The sequence below is a fragment of the Macrobrachium nipponense genome, chromosome 11, assembly GCF_015104395.2.
Source record: "Macrobrachium nipponense isolate FS-2020 chromosome 11, ASM1510439v2, whole genome shotgun sequence".
In the NCBI taxonomy this organism is placed as follows: Eukaryota; Metazoa; Arthropoda; class Malacostraca; order Decapoda; family Palaemonidae; genus Macrobrachium; species Macrobrachium nipponense.
Window position 1 is genome coordinate 94,161,586 of NC_061087.1, and position 16,807 is coordinate 94,178,392.

Consider the following 16,807-nt stretch of genomic DNA (forward strand, 5'->3'; position numbering starts at 1 on the left):
TAAAAAACATCGACAAGCAGACACTTCCTGTGCATTACCGTCATAATAAAAAAGCTTGGATGACTGCAATATTGTTCGAGGACTGGTTCGTTCATTGCTTCATTCCGGAAGTGAAAGATTATTGTAGAAAAAATAACATCCCCTTCAAAATTCTTCTGATTCTCGACAATGCTCCTGGCCACCCTCAGCACATCGGAGATATTAACGAGAATGTAAAAGTTGTGTTTCTGCCACCAAACACAACTTCTCTCATACAACCCCATGGATCAGGGTGCTGTGGCTGAGCGTTCAAGGCGTATTATCTTCGGAACACGTTTGCGCAGGGCTGTTCAGGCTACGGATAACGAGGAGAAAGATCTCAGAACTTTCTGGAAAGAATTTAGTGTTCTTAACTCCATTATGAACATTGGAAGGGCGTGGAAGGAGGTAAAGAAAGAGTGTATGAATGGGGTCTGGAAAAATCTGCTGAAAGTGTATGTGAACTCGTTTAAAGGTTTCGATCAGAATGAAGAAGAAGTGGAAATCAATAAAAAGATCTTGATACTTGGGAAAAGTTTAGATTTAGAAATTGACGAGGAAGATATCCAAGAACTTATAGATGTGCAAGATGTAGAGCTAACGGCAGAGGATTTAATTGCACTTGCAGAAGAGAAAAAAAAGCAGAAGAGGAAGAAGAAATAAAAGAGCCGGAAGCGAACGTTTACGACTAAAAACTGGCAGAGGCGTTTGCTTTATTTGATCAAGGACTGAAACTTTTAAGTGAAATGGATGGGGACGAGGAACGGTTTGTTTGCCAAAGTTCAGAGGGCTCATTCATCAAGACAGTTGTTGCATGTTACCGATTAATTTATGAAGAACGAAAAAAAAACGCACTGTGCAACCTACAATGGATTTTTTCTTCAAGAGAACGACTCCAGTGCATTCCGCTTCCCCCAGTGCCCTACCCCCTCACTTGAGACTCGATCCTGTACGTCTCGGAACAGTTGTTTCCTCGAGACACCTGAACTTACAGAAGAAGAAATTTTATCTGAGGAAGAGCGAATTGATGATCCTGCTGCTTTATCATCATCCTCCTCTTCCGATCTTTAGTTATAGTAGCCATGAACAGCCTGACACCGATCACGTATGCCGACAACGGAACCGAATCTTGGTGAGTACCCTTTACGCTACAGTCTGATCCTTGTTCTTATTATTAAGTTTCTTTTTATACTTAATTATCATAAGTCAATCTGCATTGAAACACCCGAACTAGCTGATATTAATAATTACTATACCTTATATGTATAGGTATACTGTGTAGTGTAGGCTAATCTTCCATATATGTGTATATAGCCTAGCCTATATGGTACTGATTAACTTAGTGTAGGCTAGGCTATATCCGAGATACGATTTTCTCAACTTACGATGGGTTTTTCGGAACCTACCCATCGTAAGTAGGAGAATACCTGTACTAATATTAACCCCTTTTTATTTACAGGGCTTGGAAGCAGTCCGGACTGCAGCTCTAGCCACCCTGAAGACCTGGGTTGGAGGGTTCGGGAGGAACTCTGCCAAGGGGCAACCCTATATCCTGGCCCAGGACATGTCCGCCCTCATCTGCCCCGGGGCAAAGAAAGGTTCAGTGGTGGATCCTAAGATAGCTGCGCCCCTGATCGCCAAAATCCAGGCCGCGGTTGCACTTCCGGAGGACGGAGGCATCGCCAAGGAGGTCACAGGGAACATTGCGGCCCTTGATCTGGATTTGGAGCCCAAGACTGTTGACGGCATGGGCAATGGTAAGGGTGTTGGTGAGGCAGACCTTGTAGGGGCTCAAGGGGTTTCCTTGAGTCCCTCCTTAACTTCTATCCCCTCTACTTCTACTTCTTTTCAGGGATTCACTGAGAAGTCTCAGTCAGTCAGACCAAAGACTTCCTCAGTGGTCCCCAAAGTCAAAGCCTCCAAAGACTTCAAACCTAGGACAAAATCCCTGCCGAAGAAGTCTATTACCAGCGTTGTCACTAAGCCATCGGCTCACCATCCCGGGGCAGACAAGGCAAAAGCTACCCCTTCTGTCAAGGTGTCCAGATCTAAGCCTCGCAAGGAGAAAGCTTAGTCTTCCTCCTTTGATCCTAATGCCTTCTCTACTAGTATCTTGCAGCAGGTGGGCAACGTTGTCGGGAACTTGGTCCAGACCAAGTTCCAGGAAATGTTTATCCAGCTCTCAAATACGGTAGAAGCATCGGGCCAGTCCATCCAATCCCTATCGGAGAGGGTGGTGGCCCAGGAAAATGTAATGTCGGGTATCCGGGACACCTTAGCGTCAGGGCACTCTCAGCCCGGCCAAGCAGCTCTACCCTTGCTTATGCCGGACTCATCTAACCTCCCTCCCTTTAAGCCTAACAATCCTTAGAGGGTAGCAGCACACGCTCCATTTTCGGAGGGTATGCTGTCTATCGAAGGCTGTGGAACTCGAAGGCTAGAGGACTTCGAGTTCTATCCTGATGGTCTCCGACCTCCATTCATGGGCTATGTCCGCTTGACAGATGCGGCCATGATGAGGGAGGATAAGGTCCCGAAAGAGACTGTAATTCTCCCCCGGGAACAGGCCCAACAAGCCTGGCTCCGGAGCTTGGAGGAGTGTGAGTGTGTGAACACAAGGCTCCGCCTTCAAAAGACCCTTCACCATTTTTACAACTGCTGAGGGCACTCCACTGCCACTCACTCTTAAAGTAGTAGGGGCCACTTACCAGGCGGCCTTGAAGGACGAGCCCATGCCCCAGCTCCGGGAAACAGAGCCAACTTCCCTTTAGCTCCCCGGATCCGAGAACTACTTCGAGGGAGGCAGCTCCCACTTTCAACCGTAGGTTAGCTCAAGCCGGACTGCGCCACGGCGCTGTTCAGCGAAAGGTACCTAGACTCTCGGAGAGCCTTATACAGACCGAGTATGACGCCCAGACTAGGCTCAGCAGGTCCCTCAGCTCCTTGACTACGGCGGAGATGACGGCCCTTGTCTACGAACAAGAGCTGTTATTTAAAGTCATGGCTAAGTCGCTACTGCATACAATGCAGTGCGACTTCTATGACTTCGTCATAGCCCCGGAGGAACTGCAGGAAACATGTTCTGGTGGAAGCTACCATCCACCACGAACCAAATAAGCTGATCGCCTCATCCATATGGGGCACAGACCTCTTCCCCAACCCCGATGTGGCGGAGATCTTGTACGATGGCCTTCAAAGTCAACCAGAGCTTGAAGGTCCGGTGGGGTCTCGTCCCTAAAAGGAAACCTGAATCCACCGGATCCAACCCGAAGTTGAAGAAGAGGCCCAGGAAGTTCCAGCCCTTCCAGGCCCCTCAACAAGCTCTAATGCAGGCAGTTCCAGTACCTCAAGTACCACAACAAACGGCGTCTAAGGCACAACCCAACAGCAGTTCATGCTCTTAACGCAGCCATCTCAGCAGCCCCAGACCTCAACCTCCTTCGCTGTCTCTCCGGCCTATAATGTGGCGTTCGAGGCTCAGTCCTTTCAGCCGTTTAATAGGTTCGCCAGAGGCAGCCGAGCTAGGGGTCCCTCCCGTCTTCGAGGAGACGGAAGGGCCGCTAGCCGGGGCAAAGGTTTCCGAGGAGCACGTGGTGGACGCCCATCGGCAAAACCAGTGAGAGTCCCAAGGTAGGAGGGAGGCTGTACCTCTTCCGTCACCGGTGGGGTTTTCAGCAGCTGGGCTCAGAGTATAGTGACCAAAGGTCTAGGGTGGATTTGGCTTCAAGGCCCTCCTCCACCAGACTTCTAATCAAAGACCAACATCGGAATTGATAGAGTATACCGGAAGAACTCCTTCAGAGAGTAGTATCAAGGGTCAAGAACTTAAAGTTTCAAGGGCGCTTGTTCAGTCGTGCCAAAGAAAGGCTCAGAAAAGCGAAGAATAATCCTAGACTTGTCCCATCTGAGCTCATTCATTCTTTGCGACAAGTTCAGGATGCTGACTGTTTCGCAGGTGCGGACCTTACTTCCCTGTGGGGCCGTCACAACCTCTATAGATCTTACGATGCCTAGTATCATGTCCCAATAGCCAGGACACTTCTGCCCCATCCTAGGCTTCAAACTAGAAAGCAAGCTTACTCCTTCAGAGTAATGCCATTCGGGATCAACATTGCGCCCAGAATATTCACAAAGTTGGCAGAATCAGTCGTCTAAGAATTGAGGACGCAAGGAATAATGTTAGTAGCCATATCTAGACGATTGGCTCATATGGGCCACAAATGTTAGGAATGCCACAAGGCGACGGTCAAAAGTCATCCAATTCCTGGAACGTTTATAGCGTTTCAAATAAACAGGAACAAGTCCAGACTAACACCGGAATCTCGCTTCCAGTGGTTAGGTCTACAGTGGGACCTGGGATCTCATACTCTATTAATCCCGCCGTTGAAAAGGAAAGAAATAGCTAAGTCCACGAGGCAATTTCTCAAGAACGCTCATACGTCCCAGAGGAACCAAGAAAGGATCTTGGGTTCACTCCAATTCGCTTCAGTCACAGATGTCCTATTGAAAGCCAGACTGAAGGACATAAAACCGCGTCTGGCGTTCAAAAGCAAACCGGAGATCTCGGGACAAATTAGCTCCTATCCCGGCGATCTTACGGAAGAGCTCCGTCCATGGACTGACATCAAAAGTCTATCAAAAGCAGTACCCCTACAGCTCCCCCCGCCGTCTCTAGTGATCCACACGGACGCCTCACTAAGCGGCTGGGGCGGGTACTCACAGTACAAAAAGGTCCAGGGAACCTGGTCCCTACCATTCCGCCAGCTACATATCAATGTACTGGAAGCCATGGCAGTGTTTCTCACTCTGAAAAGGCTTCGACCACCAAAGAAGTCACATCAAACTAGTACTAGACAGTGCAGTGGTAGTCCACTGCATAAACAGGGGCGGATCAAGTCGAGTCACGTGAATCATGTCATGATTAGCCAGATATTTGACTTTGGCAGACAGGAACAAATGGCACCTGTCAGGCTCACCTAGCGGGCGTAAGGAACGTGGTGGCGGATGCCCTATCACGCTCCGTTCCGCTAGAATCGGAGTGGACATTGGACAAGGAGTCATTCAAATGGATCTGTCAAAAGGTTCCGGGGCTCCAGGTGGACCTCTTCACGACGGAGTTGAACCACAAACTCCCTTGTTATGTGGCTCCTAACCTGGACCCTCTGGCCTACGCCACGGACGCTATGGCCATAGATTGGAATGTGTGGAAGAGGATTTATCTGTTTCCTCCAGTAAATCTTCTCTTGAAAGTACTGAACAAACTCAGGACGTTCAAGGGCCACATCGCACTAGTAGCCCCCAAGTGGCCCAAAAGCAATTGGTTTCCCCTACTCCTGGAGTTGGGACTTCGGACTCAACAGATTCCCAATCCCAACTGACTCAGTTAGTACAAACGCGGACTGTGTCCGCTTCTCAGGAATTCAGAAAGCCCTAACTTTATGGACTTCATGAAGTTTGCGGCACAAAGGGATGCCAACATCGATCCTCAAAACATCAGATTCTTAGAATATGACTCAGCAGTTAAGAAACTGGCCTTTTCCTAAAGGACTCAAATGCACAAACCATGATCACGAATCTGGCCATAACCTTTTTCAGAACGTTGTTCGAGAAAGGTTTAGCAGCAAGCACAATTACTACTACCAAATCTGCACTTAAAAAGATCTTCCAGTTTGGTTTCAAGATAGATCTAACAGATTCATATTTTTCATCTATCCAAAAGGCTTATGCTAGGCTTAGGCCATCTGAGAGACCCAGATCAGTCCTCATTAGTTTTTAAATGATGTCCTTAAACTGGCCTCTGAAACTGATAATGACTCATGTGAGTATATAGCTCTCTTGAGGAAAACGTTATTCCTAATAAGCTTGGCCTCAGGAGCTAGAATTTCGGAACTGTCGGCTCTTTCTAGAGAACCAGGTCACATTGAATTTCTTCCCTCAGGAGAACTATTACTTTCTCCAGATCGTCAATTTCTAGCCAAAAATGAAGACCAACAAGTAAGGGGGTGGGGACCCATGGAAAATTATTCTACTTCCACAGGACCAATCCTTTATGTCCCAATTTATTCCCTAAAAGCATACTTAAGCAGAACTACCCTGATATCCTTAGGCCCCTTGTTCATTAGGGAAAAATATGGTACTATTTCCTTAAAAGGAATTCGGCAACAAATTTTGTATTTTATAAAACAAGCTAACCCAGAATCGTTTCCATGGCGCATGATGTTAGGACAGTTGCTACCATCCAATCAATTACTTTCAGCATATGAATTTTGACGATCTCAAGAAATACACAGGCTGGAAATCTCCGACAGTATTTAAACGCCACTATTTTAAGTCTTTAGAGCCCCTTAAATTCCCAGCAGTGGCAGCCGGAAACACAGTTTCCCCTGACACTGTATAAAAATTAAGTAATTGCTTAGCCTATATCTCTCTAGTAGCTCTTTCCCTTCTACTGCCTCACTAGCACCCTTGCTTAGCTCGGTCGTCATTGTATTTGCTTTACCTTGGATGACACTGTGTATATACTGGATTTTTGTAACTTTGTATCTGGGCTTAGTTCCCTTGTTAAATTAATTGTTAGTTACTGTATTTATTAAAATCTGGTTCTTTGTCTTATTGTAAATAAGTTACTTTAAGGTTCATTAAAAATCAATGTTGATTAGTAAATTTATCATTTTGTTGGAAGATTAAGCTTTATATTATAGCAATTATCCCTATTTGTGTTTTGATTTACCTAGTATTAATTTCTATCTGCACGGACCTTTCCAAGCTTGAAGGGGCCAATTCTCTGGCACTATTTCACGGAGCGACACAGGCTGAGCCCAGAAAAGGGATTTTGACGGAGGAAAAATCTATTTATGGGCAATGACCCTCTGTTGCCCAGTGAAATCACCAACCCCTTCTCCTTTTTGTTTATTCCAACACCCTATTGGCCAAGCTTGGGTGCTGCTATCTTCAGGAATGAAAACAAAGACACTGATCGTAGTAGGTAGCGGGTAGCAGGGACTTAGTCCGGCTCCTCTGTAGGAGGGGGATTTTGAAGGAGGAAGAGACTAAATGTCAAGGGACCTCTGGTAGTGGTTTCCACTCGCCCCAGATACCATACCGACACCTTTAATTAAAAGGTGAGCGAGCCAGAATACTCTGGCACTACAGTTTCTCTTTTTTCTCTGGTATGTATAGCAATATTTATACCTTAGAAATGAGTATCAAAGGGACATTTCACTGGGCGACAAAGGTCATTGCCCAGAAATAGATTTTTTCCTCCGTCAAAAATCCCTTTATTGTGAAAAACTTGTTTATAAAATACTTCAAACTGGATGATTAAAAGACTAATAAAAACAGACCCGATAAAAACATTGTAATAAAACCCTACCTGATAATAACATTCAACTTCTGTAACTGTAAAAGGATACGGATTTCAGATACAGATCTAAGAGGGCCATGATTTCCCTCACCACCATCTCTAAAATCATAAATGTTTGGTTTATTTAGCCAATGTTTTCCTGGATAATCAAACCGTCCCTTGCCTTGGTTGAGAATCTTCTTTGAAGAATTCTGGCCTTTGTAATGTGTACTTTCGGGGGACTGTACGTAATTCACTAACATTTGGATGGTCGTGGCTCTCATGGCTCTCAAAGTCCCACATACCAGTTGTCCATCTTGAAGTAGAAGGCGAAGTTGGATATATCTGTTATAAAAAAAAATTAATATCTATTAAAGAACTCTTCTCTGACTGGAATTTGAAGGAAGTGTTAAGGGTATAGCGCGAAATATAGAACAGAAAACATATAAACAGTAACACAAGAGTAATTGATCAATAAGAAACTACAGTGAACAGAGTATAACTTTTCAAAATTGCTTTAATCTAGCATTCTGACTAACTTTTCAATTATTTTATTGTGTTCATGCTCACTGTACGTAATTCACTTTGAGTTGCTGCTGTACAGAAGAAAAGAAGAAGAATTGTGGTACAATGTATACAGGGATTTTGATCTGAAGGTATTCCCAGATGCAATTAATACTACTCGTTGAAACCTGATTGCTGGAATGTGACCTAACTACTACACTTTGGGGAACACAGACATCCATATATACATTGTAACATAAAAAAAAAAAAAAAAAAATCTGATACAATAAATGCAACTAACCTGAGAGGGTATCTGAGAAGGAAGCTGGGACAGACAACCATCATCTTCAGGTGGAGGGGCCACAACAAATGGATTGCTATTGCATTACATCAGTGAAAGAAAAAAAAATACATTTGAACTCATGTGACTCAGTAATGTAAGTCAGGGGGGGGGGGGGGAGGTTATCATTACTACTGATAAACAATTTAACCGAAAACTAATTCTTAACTCTCATAAGGCTGGCCGGAGGGAGTTTTATGATGATCTACATATCAGAACTATTTTTAATATGCTGCAACTCCTGAAAAACTTAATTTTATTGCATAAATGGAAATGTTGGGAGGATTCTGTAAATTCCTTCAATAGGATTTGTTTCAAATATATACTTGACATATGTTGTTGGCTGAAAGTAAAAAATCACTAAAGATATGTTTTGACTGAAAGTTTTGTGCTTATTTCATGGATTTGATCATGGGTTATTCATCAAGAATCCATGGGTTAGACAAATGTGACCGATCAAAGATGGGATATTATATCAATGGGTCTTTTTGGAAATGAATACCATCACATCCCAAGTTTATATAATTAGCTTCAATTGATCACTGTCAGGTTCATTATTCCACAATGCCTATCATTAACTACAAGTGATGGTTTCAGAAGCAAAATATCAAATAAAACAACTGAATACAGATAAAACCTACTCCTATCTAGCTAATTTCTAATCATTCAATAGTATACATTATATTGTTGAATGAAGCACAACACCTATGCATATGCAACAAAATCTTTAACTACATCTAATCTAACTGGCATCTTTTAAATCTACTTTCTTTTCATCATTTAAATGACTTAATACATTTCCATGATTTAATCTTCTGTCAGATTCTCATACGCAGTTTCATCAAACTGATGGCATAATACCTACTAGGATGAATAGGTTTCTTGTAATACAAGGCAGGAAATATTACTTTCCATTCATGCTTTTTATGTGAGTCCACAAATCTTAAACCAGGAAGGAATGAATATGTTATTGTTATAATACAATTAAGTTTGTTCATACTTACCTGGCAGATATATATATAGCTGTATTTTCTGAAGTCCGACAGAATTTAAAATTCGCGGCACACGCAGTGGCGGCCAGGTGGTAGTACCCATTCCCGCCGTGGGAGGCGGATATCAGGAACTATTCCCATTTTCTATTCATATTTATCAGTGCCACTGTCTCCTGAGGGGAGGTGGGTGGGCACTTTAATTATATATACTGCCAGGTAAGTATGAACAAACTTAATTGTATTATAACAATAACATTTTGTTCATGAAACTCACCTTACAGATATATATAGCTGAATCCCACCTTCGGATGGTGGAAGAGACAGAATAGGATTTTTTGGGAAACTTAAATTAAATAGATGATATACATCTTAGTTCCTCACCTGTTAGCATAGCCGACTTCGTGATTACTGTCACCAAAGGTCTGCTTCTGCTTGTTTACTAGAGTTGCCAGCGAGGTAGAGACCTGTAATGCTGGTGCGCTCTAATGATCTATCAACGGGGGCTGGACCACAATGTGACTAGACCATATGACCATACTTCTGAGGGCAACGAAGCTAAAACCACCACCTGACCTAACCTATCAAAGTTAGTTCCATAACTTCTAGGCTAAAGAAAAGGAACGCGCCTCAAGCGACCAACCCTTCCAAAGTTAAAATAGCACACCTATCCCTTTTCTATAGGATAGGATTCGTGTTGCTTCCTGCCCCCAATAATATATCTACGGATATGTATGGTCCTAGCGACTTTCGGATCTGAAATGTCGTCTTCACATCCCGTCGGAGTGTGAAGCGAACACAGATTTGCTTCGTCTAAAGCGTGGCACTCAGGATGTTACTGTGTTTCACGCTCTGTTGAAATGCTTCCGAGGCCGCGCCCTCACCTCTTGAGCATTCATATTAAGAAAAAATCTCAAATCTTTATGCAAACATAATGAATGAGACCTCTTAAAAGAACTCCTTGGCTATAATGCCAGGTTGTTCTTGGACATGAACCAGTCTGGTCTTTTTACGGAACACCGCAGATTGTCGGAGTGTGAAGCGAACACAGAGTTGCTTCGCTAAAGCGTGGCACTCAGGATGTTACTGAGTGTCATGCTCTGTTGAAATGCTTCCGAGGCCGCGCCCTCACCTCTTGAGCATTCATATTAAGAAAAAATCTCAAATCTTTATGCAAACACAATGAATGAGACCTCTTAAAAGAACTCCTTGGCTATAATGCCAGGGTGTTTTTGGACATAAAACCAGTCTGGTCTTTTTACGGAACACCGCAGATTGCCGTTGACCTTGACTTTCTATAGTTTTATCAAGATAAAACTTGAGAGACCCTACAGGGCACAGGACTCTCTAATGCCCTTGCCCAATAATTTGTGCCATACCCTTGGTCTCCAAGGGTTAGACAGGTTTTCGTTCTTATCAAGAACGGAATGCTTAGAGGACAGACCGTATTATGTCCTTTAAAGCCAAAACCTCTGATGATGGCTAAAACCCACACTTAGAGCGGTTAGAATATTAGCCTTTCTGGTCACGTGTATTAAGTTCGCAGAAAGGATAGGTTCGAATTGCTTTCGGCATCAGAAACTCAGACTACGTCTAAGTTCCATGCCGGACCTTTGATCCAGAGAATTTTAAGATCTCCACAGACCTCAAAGATCGTGAAGCTTTGTTGTTTAGACAGAACCGAATCTCTGAGCCTAGAGGCCGTCAACAACATATTTGCATATTCTACAAATAGTTTTTTTTTTTTATTTTTTTTTTTTTGACTTCTAGCTTATCTCATACTTCAGACGGAAAGATAGAACCATAAGGAACTTCACAGAGGTCGAGGTGGAGGAACAGTCATTTCCCTTCACTATCTCCAGAAACGGCCTCCTCCGATTGAACACTGAAAATAGGCAGCACTGCTTTTTGGCCTTGGCCAAAGAGGCTGCCATTACTCTTGAAGATCTTATCGCTCTGTACCGTTGAAGACGAAGGTAGATATTGAATGCAACCTACGTCTTCACAGACAAATCGAGAGGATTCTCAAGATTCTGAACCTGTGCCTACAAATGACTGAAAACGCTAACCGCTATTTCATTGCTGTCCGGTGAGAAGTCGTAGTTGCAATGAAAGCGGGGCGTTCTTCAGTAATGAAAACACAGGGGAAAGCTGCCTGAAGAACTGCTTCTCATGGGCTGAACATTTGGAAGTAGAGCTGTCAGGTCGGAGAGTAGGCGATGGTTCTTTTGAACAATATCTGTTCAATTCGCGGGTTGAACAATGAACAATTGTACACCGACGAATATGAGATATTTTAAAGACAACCCAGATGTCTGCAAAATCATTCGCATTATCGCAGTGTGATGCAGCGGGAGACTTGTACAGACTTCTGTTACCGTGCGTTAAACAGAAAGATGAAAGAGTCTAAGAGATATCTCTGTTGAAAATTCTCGCAATATTGAAGGCGATGGAATCTATCGTCACAGCAGTAGATGGTCCTTCATAGTTGCGAGAAACCCCGTTAATCAGAGACCTAAGTCCATGATTGTTGGGCAAGAGAATACGGTTCGGTAGTCAATCAAAGCAGGAGAGAGAGAGAGACATAACCAACCGTGCATCTCGGAGGCCCAGCTGATACTGAGCTGCTATCAGGCAGTTCAATACGCAGTAGCTGAGCTTGAGCTCCCGCTGACTCGTCATCCTGAGTTGCCAGGTAATCCATATTCCACAAAGGAATGCGTTCGGCTAGAACCACCGAGCATAAAAGATATGCTGAGCAATTATATTTAGGCGAAACGAATTTCGTAAATATAAAAGTTGAAATGGTGTTGTCGTGACAAAACCATAAGTATATAAAAAAAATTGAAACAAACTCCTGGGAGGTTGCAGGCAACCCAGAGTTACAGTTCAATTAGAATACTTCTCGTCTAAGTCGCAATCTGTAGAATAACTAGGATATGCGCCTACCCCTCGGACAATTCAACTGCTTAGTAGAATCATGTCGCGAGGTTAATATACGTAGTATATTTATAGGATTCTGAACAACGATCTCCATCCTAAATTCTTTCCTTCAAGAAAACAAAATAATGGATTGGAGATCGACCACCTTCGATCTCTATCAAAGAGAGTGAAGGAGAAGTCTTCCTCGAAGGAAAGCTTCAATGGTGAACAGAATACTAACTGCCTGAGTTGCCAGCTACTCCCACTTTACGAAGGAATAGGTATGATATTATCGAGCAAAAGGAAACTCTCAAGCAGGCCTATTTAAACGAAACAGAATTCACTAAAAACAGAAGCTGAGTCGGTGTTGTCGTAACAATACCTGAAGAGTTGTTCTTACTGACTCCGAAAACTCTTGGAAGGTTGAAGGGAGTGTCAAATAAATACATTAGAACAACAGTTCTTTCGGCTTCTATCCGCAGAGGTAAATACGATATGCGTATATGACTTGACCCATGCGTTAGCAAAATGACGCAAAGATAAACTACGAAAGTATTGTAGTAATTTGAACATCGATTCTCTACTACATCTTTCCTCGACGAGGAAGAAGAAAGAAAAAAGGAAAACGACTGTCCACGCTCTAATGAATGAGGCTTTTTAAAAGAAATCCTTGACTCTTTACCAAGACTCTTTCCAAGAAAAGGGAGTAATATTCGAATAGAGATCATCAAGAGAGAACCGAGGATCGAAAAGGACCGTTCAATGTTCTTTATGATATTGGACATAAGACTTCCTGGGATCTAGTCTACAAGTCCTTTTTCTTACTCCCCGGATGAGCCTCTGAAAATGAATGAGAGCTCTTCCGAAATTTGTTAACGAGTTTATCCGCTTAAACGATAAAAAACGTTAAATCTATGTCAATGAGAACTACCCCATTTATGAGGGGTCCCCCACTTAAATGACAAAACGTTTAATATCTTGACAATGGGGAAAACGTCCTTACTTGACAAAACTATTAGCACTTTGCTAATAGGGGAAAAAAACCCTTTAACAAGACCGAAAGTCACCCAGGAATCCGAGTATATAATCTTCCCGATTCTCAGAGAAATCGATGAAGAGAAAGGCGGGAGGGATCGAAGAAAAAAATTCGGGTATGTCTCTCCGCTAACTCCGAATCCTTTTTTGTAAAGGAATGTCCTGTGGAGAGTCCTGAAAAAACCTCGTCTTGACGAGCGTTTATAAAGCGTCAAGCGTCCTAAGAACGTCGTGAACAGCAAATAAGACGCCTTTACTCTCGCAAAGCGTCCTGCGAGCTTCCACCGAAGCGTCCTGGCGAATGTCCACAAAAGCGTCCTCATAAAGCGTCCTGCTGAGCGTCCTCAAAAGCGTCCTCATAAGCGTCCTGCTGAGCGTCCTCAAAAGCGTCCTGCTGAGCGTCCTCAAAAAGCGTCCTGCCGAGCGTTCCTGCTGAGCGTCCTCAAAAAAAACATCCTGCTTAGCTACGAGCGTGTCTGAGCAGAGAACACCAAGTCTTCTGAACGACGTTTCAGAGAGGAACTCGTTGAGCGCCCTGATGCATGCAAGGCCTGCCAAGAGGCGTCCTGGCGAGCGACCTTTCCAACGACATCTCAATGTTACGACGAACCGACGTTTTTGTTTGCATATGACGTTGCAATATTTTCAAGGGACGATCCGCATGCGAGTCTCCATGGAGAGCCGCAGGACGCTGCTCCTGAAGTGTGTGAACACTAAAGGAAGACGTATGGCTTTCGTCTTCAAGACGGGCCTTAAAGACCTTCATACCTTCTTACAAAGACAGTGGCCGCCTGTGCGACAACTTGCGTCTTAGTAATGCAAAAGACCATCTCCAGAAACGCACTCAGCAAAGGAACGCCGAGCGTCCAAAAGACACCCTCGCAAGGTGCTTGCCGAGCGTCCTGGAGAATGTCTCCACTATAGGACGTCGAGCACCTCCAAAAACTTCTTCACGTCTAAATTGCCCTTCTTATGCCGAACCAGAGACATAAGTTGTTTGACTGTGCAAAGCAGCTGCCGGACGTCAAACTTATCAGCTTGCTTTTTCGAAGTAAAAGCGAACGTTTAAACATAACGTATACGGAGCCATTAGGAGAGGAGACGAATACTGAGTTACTCCTCCAAAAGGTGGAATATAGAATGTGCTTGATTACCAAATCCTTTTGAATGCTAGCGAGGTTGAAACAGCTCTAACTTCATGAGCGTTCACTCGCAGGAGGCTCAAATCACTCTTCTGGCAAGATGAATGAGCCTCCTTAATATTTCCCTTAGGAAAAGAGCCAGTGCATTCTTTGAAAAGGGTAAATGTGGTCTCTTCCTGAGCACCATACATTACCCGAAGGACACCCTCTTACTTCCTTCGTTTATGTAAATATAACTCGAGAGCCCTGACAGGGCACAGGACTCTTTCATCCTCTCGTGACGAGAGAGAGAGGACGTGAAGCGTCCTCTTCTCTAAAGCTTCTTTAGGGGGCGCGAGTCCTTCCGAGAGCTCCAACCCCTGTGTGGGGAGGACGCCTCGTAGGACGAGAAGCAATCCTTCAAGATTCGTGCACTGTGCTCGATCTTCGCAGCCTGGGAAGCGACAACAGGACCTGCCGAAAGGAAGCCAGATCAGCATGAAAAACCCGTAACCTTCCTTCGGCTTTTGACATGCCCTCTCCCTGGTTTCCTGGGAGTCCGACAGAGGTCTAGGCCTAGAGCGTTATGGGGCCGATCTGACGTTCCCTCCTAACGAGAGGGACGTGAAGCGTCCTTTTCTCTAAAGCTTCTTTAAGATGGGCGCGAGTCCTTCCGAGAGCTCCAACCCTTGCGCGGGGGGAGGAACGCCTCGGAGGAACGATGAAGCAATCCTTCAAGATTCGTGCACGTGCACGATCTTTTAGCAGCCTGGGAAGCATCAACAGGTTCTGCCAAAGGGACGCCAGATCGGTGGGGAGCCCCCGTAACCCTCTTGCGGCTTTCGACATGCCCTCTCCCAGAGTCCTGGAGTCCGACAGAGGTCCAGGCCTAGAGGCATTATGGGTGCCGATCTGACGCCCCCTCCACAACACAAGGGGCACTACACTTCACAACACTGATTGGAGAGCGAGCACTTTAGCCTAAGATTACTTGATGTAATCCTCTAGCAGACACTTCTACTAGGCCCGTAAGCCATACCACAGGGTTAGGCAAAATAAAATCTACAGGAGGTTAGAAGTTCCATTATTTCTAACTTCTGTTTACCTTTCTATAGTTTTATAAAGATAATGTGGAGGAAAACTCCTGATTCTAACACGCTCTAAAATGCGTACATGAATCCTCCTTCTTCCGTAATCAGTCACACATTACACTAATTACATTGAACTTATGCAAAGAAAACATGTAAACGTCATATATACTAAGCGAGTGTCTACCGAAAGTTCCGGTAGCCTCACCTTACCATGCAGACAACAGTCTGAAACTAGGCTAACTAGCTTCAGACATCAAATGCAATGAAAAAATTTACGATAGCGTATGCCTAGCCACAAATCCAAGTTAATAATCGAAAGAATAATTAGGATACTTAAGCGGCTAATGAAGTTTTAAACAAAATCCTAGGTGGAGGTCTGTAAACAGTTGTTTACCGAACCGGCGACAGAAAAAATATGAATAGAAAATGGGAATAGTTCCTGATATCCGCCTCCCACGGCGGGAATGGGTACTACCACCTGGCCGCCCACTGCGTGTGCCGCGAATTTTTAAATTCTGTCGGACTTCAGAAAATACAGCTATATATATATCTGTCAGGTGAGTTTTCATGAACAAAATATCAAACAATGAATAACTCCCCTATAATCAGTGAAGTGAAGGATATAAAGTTACTTCTCCAGAATATGTTTTTCAGTGAGTTATCTCCATGGTAGCATCATTCTAAGATAATAAAAGACAATTGATGCACAGTAGTGAAGCACAATTTGAATTTTCCAGTTTCTTGGCCTAAGACAAATTAGAGCATAAAAACACAGGATTTCTATGTTTATGAAACCAGAAAAATACTTATATAAAATTCCAGTATCAAACAAAATACATCACAACTTACCCATAGGCTGCCATTTTTATCTAAAGTGGTTGTGAATTTTGAAAGAATAACCAAAATATTCTGAAAATAAACAAAATTATCAATTAAGCAGAGGTACAGCACACACTTGTCTAAACAAACCTTTGAATATCCAGCCCACCCAACAACTGGCAATGTCCAATGACCAATAATAGGATAGGACTATGCCACCATCCTCAAACACTCATCTCTTCTACACATCATACCATCATAATGAATATGATATTGTTAAGATACAATAAAGTTTGTTCATACTTACCTGGCAGATATATATATAGCTGTATTCTCTGAAGTCCGACAGAATTTCTAAAAACTTACGACACACGTAGTGGGAGTAGGGTGGTTAAGGTACCCCCATTCCCTGCCGCTGGGAGGCGGGTATCAGGAACCATTCCCATTTTCTATCAGATTTCTATCTCCACTGTCTCCTGAGGGGAGGTGGGTGGGTACTTTAAATATATATATCTGCCAGGCAAGTATGAACAAACTTTATTGTATCTTAACAATATCATTTTGTTCATGAAACTTACCTGTCAGATATACAGTGGTCCCCCCGTATTCGCGGGGGATGCGTACCA

The 16,807-nt window shown here is 43.7% G+C and overlaps 1 protein-coding gene and 1 long non-coding RNA gene across 2 annotated transcripts in view; both read right to left on the reverse strand.

The window, feature by feature from the left end:
• LOC135207447 (uncharacterized) overlaps positions 1-16,807 on the reverse strand; it is a 217,462-nt gene that overhangs the window by 171,670 nt on the left and 28,985 nt on the right. The gene's annotated exons all lie outside the window — the stretch shown is intronic.
• LOC135209659 (uncharacterized) lies at positions 7,598-16,278 on the reverse strand. The gene is made up of 3 exons (XR_010313394.1): positions 16,212-16,278; positions 8,166-8,241; positions 7,598-7,705 (listed from the first exon to the last, which is right to left on the reverse strand). It is a non-coding gene; the product is annotated as an uncharacterized LOC135209659 (long non-coding RNA).